Genomic DNA, 10,442 nt, shown 5'->3' on the forward strand with positions numbered 1-10,442 from the left:
TTCTTTATACTTATTGGAAGATAATAGGTGCTATAGAGGGAAAAGGCAGGGTAAGGAGACTGGGAAGAGGGGGCCATAATTTTAAATGTGATCAGGCTAGCCTTTATTGATGTCTCCACTTCCATTCTATGTGTCATTTTGAAAATCTATTTGCTGTTAATTTAATGGGGTTTTGGAAAGGAACTGAAGAAAATTTATATATTGAGTGCAGTATGTTTAAATGGAAGTCCCACATCACTTTTCAGTTGAGTTAACAAATAACAAGAATGACAGTAACATGTTTACAGAGCATCTACTATATGCCAAGTATTGTTTTAGGAACTGAAGATATGGTAGAGAATAGGAATAATAAAAGCTGGCCCTCATATAGTTTATGTTTTAGTGGGAGCAAATAATAACAGTAATAGTGCAGGATGTCAAGTAGTGGTAAGTACCGTAGAGAATAAAGCAAGGGGAGGGGATGTAAGGTGATGGTGAATTGATACTGTCCCATAAACAGTGGTTTCTGATGTGATTACTTATGATCAGACACTTGAAAGAAATAAGGGAATGAATCACAGAGACATCTAAGAGAGAGGAGCATTCCAGATAGAACAGCAGTTCGAAGGCCCTGAGCTCAGTATGTGTTTGGTGTGTTCAGGACTAGGAGACCAGTGTGGCTAGAGCAGAGTGGGTGAGGGGAGGGTGATAGGAGTAGGATCAGATCATACATACCCTCACAGACTGCAACAAAGACTTGGATTATGAGTTGGGGATGTGGCTGACTGCAGGAGCAATAAGTAGTGGGAAGTGGGTCCAGGAGGCCGTTTTAGCCATGTTAAGTTTAAGATACTTTCTAAAAATCCAAGTGGAGATGTACAAGCCTGGAATCCAGGGGCAGACTTTGGCTGAAGATACAATTGTTGATGCCTTCTTAAAGGTTAAACAGAAATTTACTAGCTGTGAGAGGAAAAGTGCATTCTGGGTAAATAGAATAGAATAAAGAAACAAATACGGAAAAGCAAACCTGGCTCAGGAATTCTCCAGACTGGTGATGTTGGCCCACAGGGTGTGTGATGGCGAATGGGTGAAGATGAAACTGAAGAGGCAAGCAGGGAGGCTATTGTGCAGGACTTTGTAGGACATGCTAAGGAATCTGGACTTTATTCTGCCATGACGGCTGCTCAACCATTTTTATGCCTCAGCGTAACTGAGGGCTACAACATAACACCCATCACTCAGCAAGCATGGCAGCAATTTTCATGGGATGGGAAATGTGTATGGGAGCAAAAGGGACATGGGTGAGGGGTGGTGATGATGCCACACATACCTGTGTGTGTGAAGCTTTGAAAAATCCCTGAGATGGTTCTGATATGCCCCCATATTCCATATGTTTACTCCCTGGGGTGAGGTGGGGCGGGGAAGGGGTACCCTCTACTTAGAAATTGCTGCAAGCAATGGCAAGCCATTAAAGAATTTTCTTTTTAAATAATCAGATTTGCATTTTAGAAAGGCAATTTTAGCTTCAGTGTAGAGGGTGAGCCCAATGGGGAAGAGGTTAGGAGGCCATTTTCATAGTCTGGGTAGAAGACAATTAGCTCCTTGAATAAGTCTGGAGAGGGAATGTTTAACTCCTAGCCCACAGGCAAAATGTGTGGCCAAAGGAATGCATATTTTGTGAAAGTATTGCTCAGAAAGATATAATGAGTCAAGGATCCCTAATGGTATAGGTGTCTGAGTCTTATTTCTTATAAGAAGAGCATGTTTGCCTGCCATGGCTCTGCTCCAGTCATCCTGGCTATCCCTTAATAAGCCCAGGAAATTGTTCAAATATTTCTGCCATTTGTATTTTCAGCTTGCCTTGTTTAGGGACTTCACCTGGAATGGTATAGCTGGAGTACAGGGTGTATATGTAGTGGCGGGTGATAGAAAATGAGACTGGAGAAGTAGACCAGGCTCCAGGGCAGGAGGGTCTCTTCCTCGCTCCATTTAATTTAAAAAAGAAATAGTTCCAATTATATAAGCATTGTGGTTAATGCAGACAGTTGGAGTACTTTCTAAATCAGAAAAGTAAAAGTGCTGCTCCTTCAACATATCTCTAGAAATTTGTTATGGGGAAGTCTTTATCGAAGAATGTTCACATGATTTCAGTAGAATTTCTGAAGAAAGGGGCTTCTAAAAACAGTCAGCCAGCCCAGCACATTCCAAATTAAATAATGAGATGTGTTTTTAGTATTTATTTAGGAATTCTTTTCTGAAGAAAAAACGTTTTCAATGGTCTAGGCACTCCTTTCTTCTTCCAAAGAAATGGTAGTAACAGGACACTAGAAGCACTAGAAGTACCTTTCTGTGTAAAGTGAAATCTTGTCAGTTTTCCTCACTTTGTACTTTTCAGTGTCTATTGTTTACCACTCTTCTCCAGGATCAGAGACCTCCAGTGAAATAAAAGGAATTTCTATTTATTGTCTCCTTAATAATCTTGATTTCTAAACTCCTTTACTCCTCTCTTGAAGGAATTTGTTTTACTGACAAAGGAATGAATCCAGGCCATTTAATGGAGTTCTGAGGAGAATTCTTAGAGCACTCTATATATTGAAACCTCCATATTTTTTGATACAAAAAGGACTAAGGAAGTCGTGATTCCTTTGAAAGATTAATTCACAGAATTTTTTTTTATCACAATTGAAATATCAATTGCAGTAACAACTGAAAACTGATTGCTATTACTGAACACTGCCCTTAGGTGGCTCACTCTTAGAAGACACAAAGTCACTGGACTACAGTCCTTTAGGGCGGGGATTGTGTCTCTTGCTCGTTGTATATACATGATTCTTACACAGTGCCTGACATTCAAAAAATGCATTCAAAAAAATTTGGTAATCAAAAAATGCTTGATGAATTGACTGACTGACTGCCTGAATGAATAAATAAATTGGTGGATTAATGACTGAATGGAGTACAGAAGACTCTGGTCCCAGAAGACCTTAACATTGAGTTTACTGCAGACTGAATGTTTGCCTCCTCTCAAAAGTAATATGTTGAAACCTAATCGTTAATGTGATGGTATTAGGATGTGGGGTCTTTGGAAGGTGATTAGGTTATGAAGGTAGAGCCCTTGGGAATGGGAGTAGTACCCTTATAAAAGATACCCCAGAGAGGTCCCTTGTCCCTTCCAACATGTGAGGCTACAGTGAAAAGATGGCCATCTGTGAACCAGGAAGTGAGTCCTCACCAGGTACCACATCTGCTGTGCTTTGATCTTAGATTTCCCTGTCCCCAGAACTGTGGTAAATAAATTTCTGTTTGTAAGCCACCTAGTCTATGGTGTTTTTGTTATAGCAGCCTGAATGAGATGATAAGAAAGAACATAGTTCTTATAATGAGCTAACATCACTAACCTCTCAGTTAGCTGTGAACTGTGGCCCTGAGAGATGCTCCAACTAGATCCTGGAGCTGTTTCAACACTGTCACCTCTGAGCTATGGGGAGGCCCTAAAATTCAATCTCCAGGACAGGGTACATGTGAAAGACAGATGTTAACAAGGTAAGCAAGCAGCTGCTTATATGACTGCTAAACACAGGGTGGTCCCAAGTGGGATAGAGAGCCCAGTTTCCAAAGCACAACTTAAAATAACACACCACTTGTGTGGGATGTTGTAAACCACCAGTAATCAACAGACTGTTGCTAAACTTCAGCCATTGCCCATAAGAATGCCTTCTGAGTTCATGACACTGTGCAATCCAGAAAGCATGGCCATGCCAGCAAAGCAGACTTCCTAGAGAACATAGGACAATGTGGTGTGGGTGTAAAGGGTGTGGGCAGGCAGTGTGGTTGGGAGGGTTGGTTATTCAGCTGGCTTTTCTGCCACACCTGCACACGTGGAGAGTCAACCATGGCACCTCAGAGTACACTGGATCTCCTGAAAAAGACCCTGGCAGGGAGAATATCTTATATAACTTACTGCATGTTTTCTCTACTTCTAAATAGGGTTTCTGTGTTGCCTAGTGCATGTTTTAAGAGTCTTATGGATGATGAGAGGACCTTTGTGAATTCACTACTGAAGAGAGGTCATTTTTAATTAAAAAAAAATTTGGATGTCAGAGGAAGAAGTAGGGAATGAAAGAATATTTTATAATTCTGTAAAAGAAGTTTTGTTTCTTAAATGGTATGTAATGAGCCCACATGAAGGCTTATTTTGTAAAATGTGCTAAAATTCATAAAAACATTGCCTAGTCCAAGTTTACACCATTATTATGCTAAAGCTTACTGGAGAGCAATGATAATAGCAGTCTTACTGAAGCCTAGCACAGTTTGAAGAAATTTGTACACATCTGCATACTGTAAGGAAGATAATAGCTACAGCCGCATCTTATAAGTTAGGAAGCTAGGTTCAGATAGGCTAAGAACTGTAACAGACATACAGCCAACAGTAATTATGGATTAGAGCATAAAGCTCAAAATAAAACAATGTTCTAAACTTGAATTTTAATTATTTAAAGTACTCAAAATGCTACATTATAATCATTAGAAATATTGAGTTATAAGCATAGCTACATCAAAACTATTAAACTTTCACCATAATTGTTTACCTTTAATCTCATGAAACTTAAATGAACAAGCAGAAAAATTGTCAAAGTAGATCATCTTTGTTAAAGATAGACTGCTGGACCAGGAGAGGTACCTCTCGCCTGTAATCCCATACTTTGTGCGGCTGAGGTGGCAGATAGCTTAAGCCGAGGAGTTCGAGACCAGCCTGGGCAACACGATGAAACCCTGTCTCTTCCAAAAACACAAAAATTAGCTGGGTGTGATGGTGCACGCCTGAGGTAGGAAGATTGCTCGAGCCCCGGGAGGCAGAGGTTGCAGTCAGCCAAGATCAGGCCTCTGCACTCCAGCCTGAGCAACAGAGTCAGATCTTGTATCAAAAAAACAAAAAATAGACTACTGAGCATCCTCACGTTTTAGAAAATACTACAACTATTTGTCATAGTTTAGGATCCTGCGGCACAGCCTACAGACATCATAAGATAATCAGTTGCAAAACCAGACTTCCGCTTTTCGTGTCTACTCTCATCTTGCACCCAAACTGTGAGTCACTTCGATTGAGCTTCATAAACATAAAAACAAATCATTTACTAATAAATGTATCTACAGTCTCCATCTCTTAATTTGGTATTGTTTCCTGGACTTTTAAGACTTTTTGTCATAAATGTTTGTGGTTTTTCAGGTGGTTGAAGTGAATGGAGTCATTGTAAAACGCTTTCAATCAGCTGATGAATGCTTTATATAACATAAACCTACTTTATCATCCTCTCCTAAAGAAGAGAAGATTTAGCTAGAATAATTATTAACAGAAGATGTGGAGATATAGACGAAACTAGAAAATATTTCACAATCAACACATCTTTCAGGCAGCCAATCATTTGTCACTCATATTGCTTTTTCAAACCCAGCATTACATGGAAGGAGTAAATAGAACTCCAGTTTGGTTTTGCTTCTTCTTTTTTTTTTTTTTTTTCTGTTAAGGCAGATTTTAATTTTTTGTTGTTTACTTTTCATTGAATTTTGTCAGTTCTTGGTCAAATATATGTATGTGTGTGTTTTTTAAAGAGGTCATGCCTGTTTCTTTAATGAACTAGAAGTATATATTATAGAATGTTAGAATTAAAAGGGACCCCGAAGATGATCTAGTTCACCCTTCCCATTTGACAGTTGAGGAAACACCTTGTTTGGCATTTATTTACTTTAGGGAAAGTTGGGGCACTGCCAAAATTAACACTGCCTGCTTTGACTTTTCACTGCTTGACAGACAAACACTAGGTTGGGGGATATAGACAAACAGGGACTAAAACAAGCAACATTATGGCATCGGCCATCAATCTGGTTGTTGTGTTATTCTTCCCCAAAATAATTTCAAGTCAACTATAGACATAGACACTTGAATTGTATTAATTAATTTATTAAATAAAAATGGCTGATATTTTGCTTATTAAAAATCTGATTCTTTCTTTGGCACCTGGTTGGATAAGCAAGTCAAATGTTAACAACCTGAGTACAATAGTCTATTACAAAACAGTGAATCAGCGCCCTCTAGCACATTTCTGAGTCACTACTTTTTAAAAAAACCTTTACAACAATGTAACTGAAACTAAAACATTCTAAACACTGTGCTGGGCTTTTCATACTATCTCATTTTTAATTCTCATAAAGTTGTACAACATAACTTGAGACAGCTCTGTAAGTAGATAAAGATAATATGCAGTGTAGTGAGGGCTGCTTCGTGTGTGGGAAGAGAGCTGTGGGCAGAGAGCAGCTGACTCTACCCAGGGAAGCAATGATGAATGAGAAAAGGCCCTGAATCCCTGGGAGCTCCCAGCATAGTAGGAGAGACAGATCCCTGGAAAGGAACGTTGCAATAGGCATGTCAAGAACTATTGCACAGTTATTTCTTTTTAAATGGTATGAGAGAAAAAAAAAAAAAAGAAAGAAAGAAATGCTAATTCTGGGGGTTTTGAAGATAACTTCAACGAAGAAATTACGTCAGACTGAGTATTGAAAGAACAGAGTAGTTTGCCAGGTGAAAAACAGAAATGCCATTCAAGAAAGTCAGAAAAAGAAGTGAGAAGGCATGGTATTGAGGAAGACTGTGATGTGTATGCACAGGAAATGTAAGGGGGTCAGTGGTGCTGGAAACCGGGGTGCATGGGATGAAGTGGGATGGAGATGTGTGGAACAAGTCTGGGACAAGCTTCTTTGCCAATGTAGGCATACGGAAGTTGTCCTCTGGACAACTGAAGTATTGGAGGTTTTCAACTGGAAAATAATGTAATTGGATTGCTTTCTTTCTCCTGCCATAAAAATTAAGAAGTATAATCCTTAATGAGGAAAAAATACTAAAACATTAAAACAGATATAGTGTATAAAGCATAATTATAAACACCTCTGTAACATATAACATTGTGAAAACCCTTCATCTCCTCCCCCGGTCATACATCATGAAAGCCCCAAAAATGATAACCACTGTCCTGATTCTTAATCACTTATTTTTTGTTCCATAGTTTTTTCACTCATGTTACATACTCAGAAAAGATAGTCTATTTAGACTATTTCTGAACTTTTTATAAATGAAATCATACCGAACATCTTCTTTGTGTTTAAGTTTTATTCCTCAATGTTTTGTTTTAAAGATGCACCTTCGTTGATTGTTCCTGTAGCAATATTTATTTACATTGCTATGTAGTATTTTCTTGTTTGACTATTTCACAGTTTATCTTGTCTGCTGTTGTATAATTTTTCTTTGGTTTTTAAAATTAGTTCTTATGTTTATTTGATCAGTTTTTATGTTTACTAACAGTTCTTTTATACCAGCTTTTTAAAAATAGCAATTATGAACAATACGAGCTTTTGTACTCTGCATCCCGTTCACATGGTGCATAACAGTCTCTAGGGTATACTCAAATTCACTTTTAAAAATATTTTATTTTTCTATGAGCACTTTTAGGTTTATAGCAAAATTCAGAGAAGGGTATAGCGATTTCACACATACCTCCTGCTCCCACACATGCATATCCTCCCCCATTATCAACACACTCTACCAGAGTGATATGTTTGTTGCAACTGATAAACCTACATTGACACGTGATAATCACCCAAAGTCCACAGTTTATATTAGGGTTCAGTCTTATGTACATTCTACATGTTTGGACAGATGTGTAATGACCTTTGTCCACCATTAGAGTATCCAGATTAGTTTCATTGCCCTGAAAATCTTCTATGTTCTGCCTGCTGATTCCTCTTGCCCCACAACTCCTGGCAACCACTGATTATTTCACTGTCTTTAGAGTTTTGCCTTTTCCAGAATAGTTGTAATTATACAGTATGTAGCCTTTTCAGATTGGCTTCTTTCACTTAGTAATATGCATTTGTTTCTTTCATGTCTTTTTATGGCTTGATAGCTCATTTCTCTTTAGCATTGAATAATATTCCATTGTCTGGATATGTGATAGTTTATTTACCATTTATCCATTCACTTACTGATGGATATCTTGGTTGTTTCTAACTTTTGGCAATTATGAGTAAAGCTGCTATAAACATCCATTTGCAAGTTTTTGGGTTGGCATAAGTTTTCAATTCCTTTGGATAGATACCAAGGAGCATGATGGCTGGATCGTATCCTAAGAGTATTTTAGTGTTGTAAGAAACTACCAAACTGCCTTCCAAAGTGGCTGCACCATTTTGCATCCCCACCAATAACAAACGACAAATTCATTTTTCAGGAAGTTAATTCTGACAGGACTGAGTTGCATATACTGCAGTGAGGTGATGTAATGAGAATGTGGACCACATTCAGTGAGGTTGGAGAGGAGAGGTCCACACTGAGGAGTGGACCTGAAGCACACTTAAGCTGCACAAGAAATGGAGTGGCATCACCAGTGACCCTGAGTTTCCTAGCTTGAAAGATTGGTATCCTTATCTGACATCAAAACTCAGGAAAAATAAGTTGTAACATAAGCTAAGTTCTATTTTAGTTGAAGAGATTGCTAGACAAATAAGTGAAGATATCTTCTAGGCAGTTAGAAATGCCCATGTAGAACTTAGGAAAGGGAGATGAATATTTGGAAATGTTAACATAGAGGTTGGCTGTTGAAGCCGTAGGAAAAGAGAATAATGATCATTACCAACACTTTTGAGTGTTTACTATGTGCCAGGCACTATTAGAAGAATGTTGTATGCTTCAACTCTTAATTTTCACAACAACCCAATGAGGCAGGTAATATTATTTTCATTTTACAGATAACTGAGGCACAGAGAGATCTATTAGCTTGCTCAAGGTCACATGTCTAATCGGTGGTGGTGCTAAGAGGAGATTATTTCAGAGTGTGTATGTGGAAAGTGCTGAATTTTAGTGAGTACCAATATTAATGGTTGGGAGAAGGAGGGGGAGCCTATGAAGGAGACTTGGATGAATAGTCATGGAGTCTGGAGGAGAGCCAGAGAGTGTTATTAGCAGTCAAACTTAAATTACCTTAATAAGGTAAGTACTGCAGGTGCCTGGCACTACCAGAGGAGGTCAGGTATCATGCCAAAGTACAGTCACAGATAGTCAAGCTCTGAATCTACCTGTGAATGAAACTTATTCAAGATTGGTTCATTGCTTCCAAGAAAGGAGGTGAACTTTTTTTTTTTTAAACTTTTTAAAGAAATCTAAAAGTAAAATACAGAAAAATATTTCTTGCCCTTGGGTTGCTCTCTCAGCTAAAGTTAAAAGAAAAATCCCTCCCATAAATAATTCAGTTATGTGTGGGTATGGAAAGATGGTGGACAATGGGGAGTCGAATTAGTGGGGAAGAGAACTGTACTGAGTAAACAAGACAAAAGCAGTTGAGCTGAATAGGAAGGAGAACAGGAAGAAGTCTGGGACAGTCCCTGCTCTGCCCAGGCCTGCACCTCCACCATCCCACAATGTGGCTTGGTAACTCTGATTACAAAGTGTGTGGGAGTAGGTGTCCAGGTGGCCCTTCAGCTGCACTTGGAACTTAACCCATGACCCTGTTTCTTCCTGGTGTTGCCTTGTTCCTCCATGGATAGGCTACCTACTGTTTTTCACAGGGTTGGCAATTCAAGATTCCTAATGTTATTGTGAGCTATGTGATGTGCTCAGACCGGCGTGGCCTGTGCAGAAGGGCTCACATTCTGAGCTGAATAAAATAGGCATGGTGCTGGCTCTGCAGTAAGAGAAGAGAAAATCTAAGCCCGCTTCTCATTCATTTATTCATTGATTCACTCACTATTCCCACAAATATGTACTGAACATCTACAATGTCCTGGGCACTATGCCAAGACCTGTGTAACTAAAAGAGGATTAAGTCAGGTGTTACCCATGCCCTCTTGGAATGTATAATCTAGTGGAGGAGATGAACAAAAATTAACAAGCAACAAATGAAAGATCAAACTGCTACATGTAATAAGGAAAAAATGCAGCTAAAAAAAGTGAAGGGTTGGATGGGGAACTATTTAGAAAGACTGGTCATAGATGTGGTGGAGACTTCCTGTACTTGTCCATGTCAGGTTCTCTGCCTTTAAGGCATGGGAAAGAACCATACTTCCTCTTTCCATTGCAGTTAGGTGAAACCTTGTGGATAGTTCTGAACAGATATTGGTATTTGAAGCAGGGTGCTTTCTTAATTAAAAAACCCTAAAATATGTGGCATGGCCTTGGCAGTTCAGTGGTGGACAGCATATAAATTGATAATGGAGGCTAGATAGATGACAATTCTTGTTATGTGGTGGTTGGCAACTTCTGTATTAACTTGGAGGAAGATTATGTAGCTAAAGGAAATACGACTCTAGGAGAAAGGATTGGAAAATAATGTGTCTACTATGTGTTGGCAACCACTAGCTATTTTTTTGGCAAGGCTTTATAACCTCAAAAAAAAAAAAAAAGAATTGGTTGATTGGTTAAT

This window comes from Macaca fascicularis, chromosome 4 (genome assembly GCF_037993035.2).
Source record: "Macaca fascicularis isolate 582-1 chromosome 4, T2T-MFA8v1.1".
Taxonomy (NCBI): domain Eukaryota; kingdom Metazoa; phylum Chordata; class Mammalia; order Primates; family Cercopithecidae; genus Macaca; species Macaca fascicularis.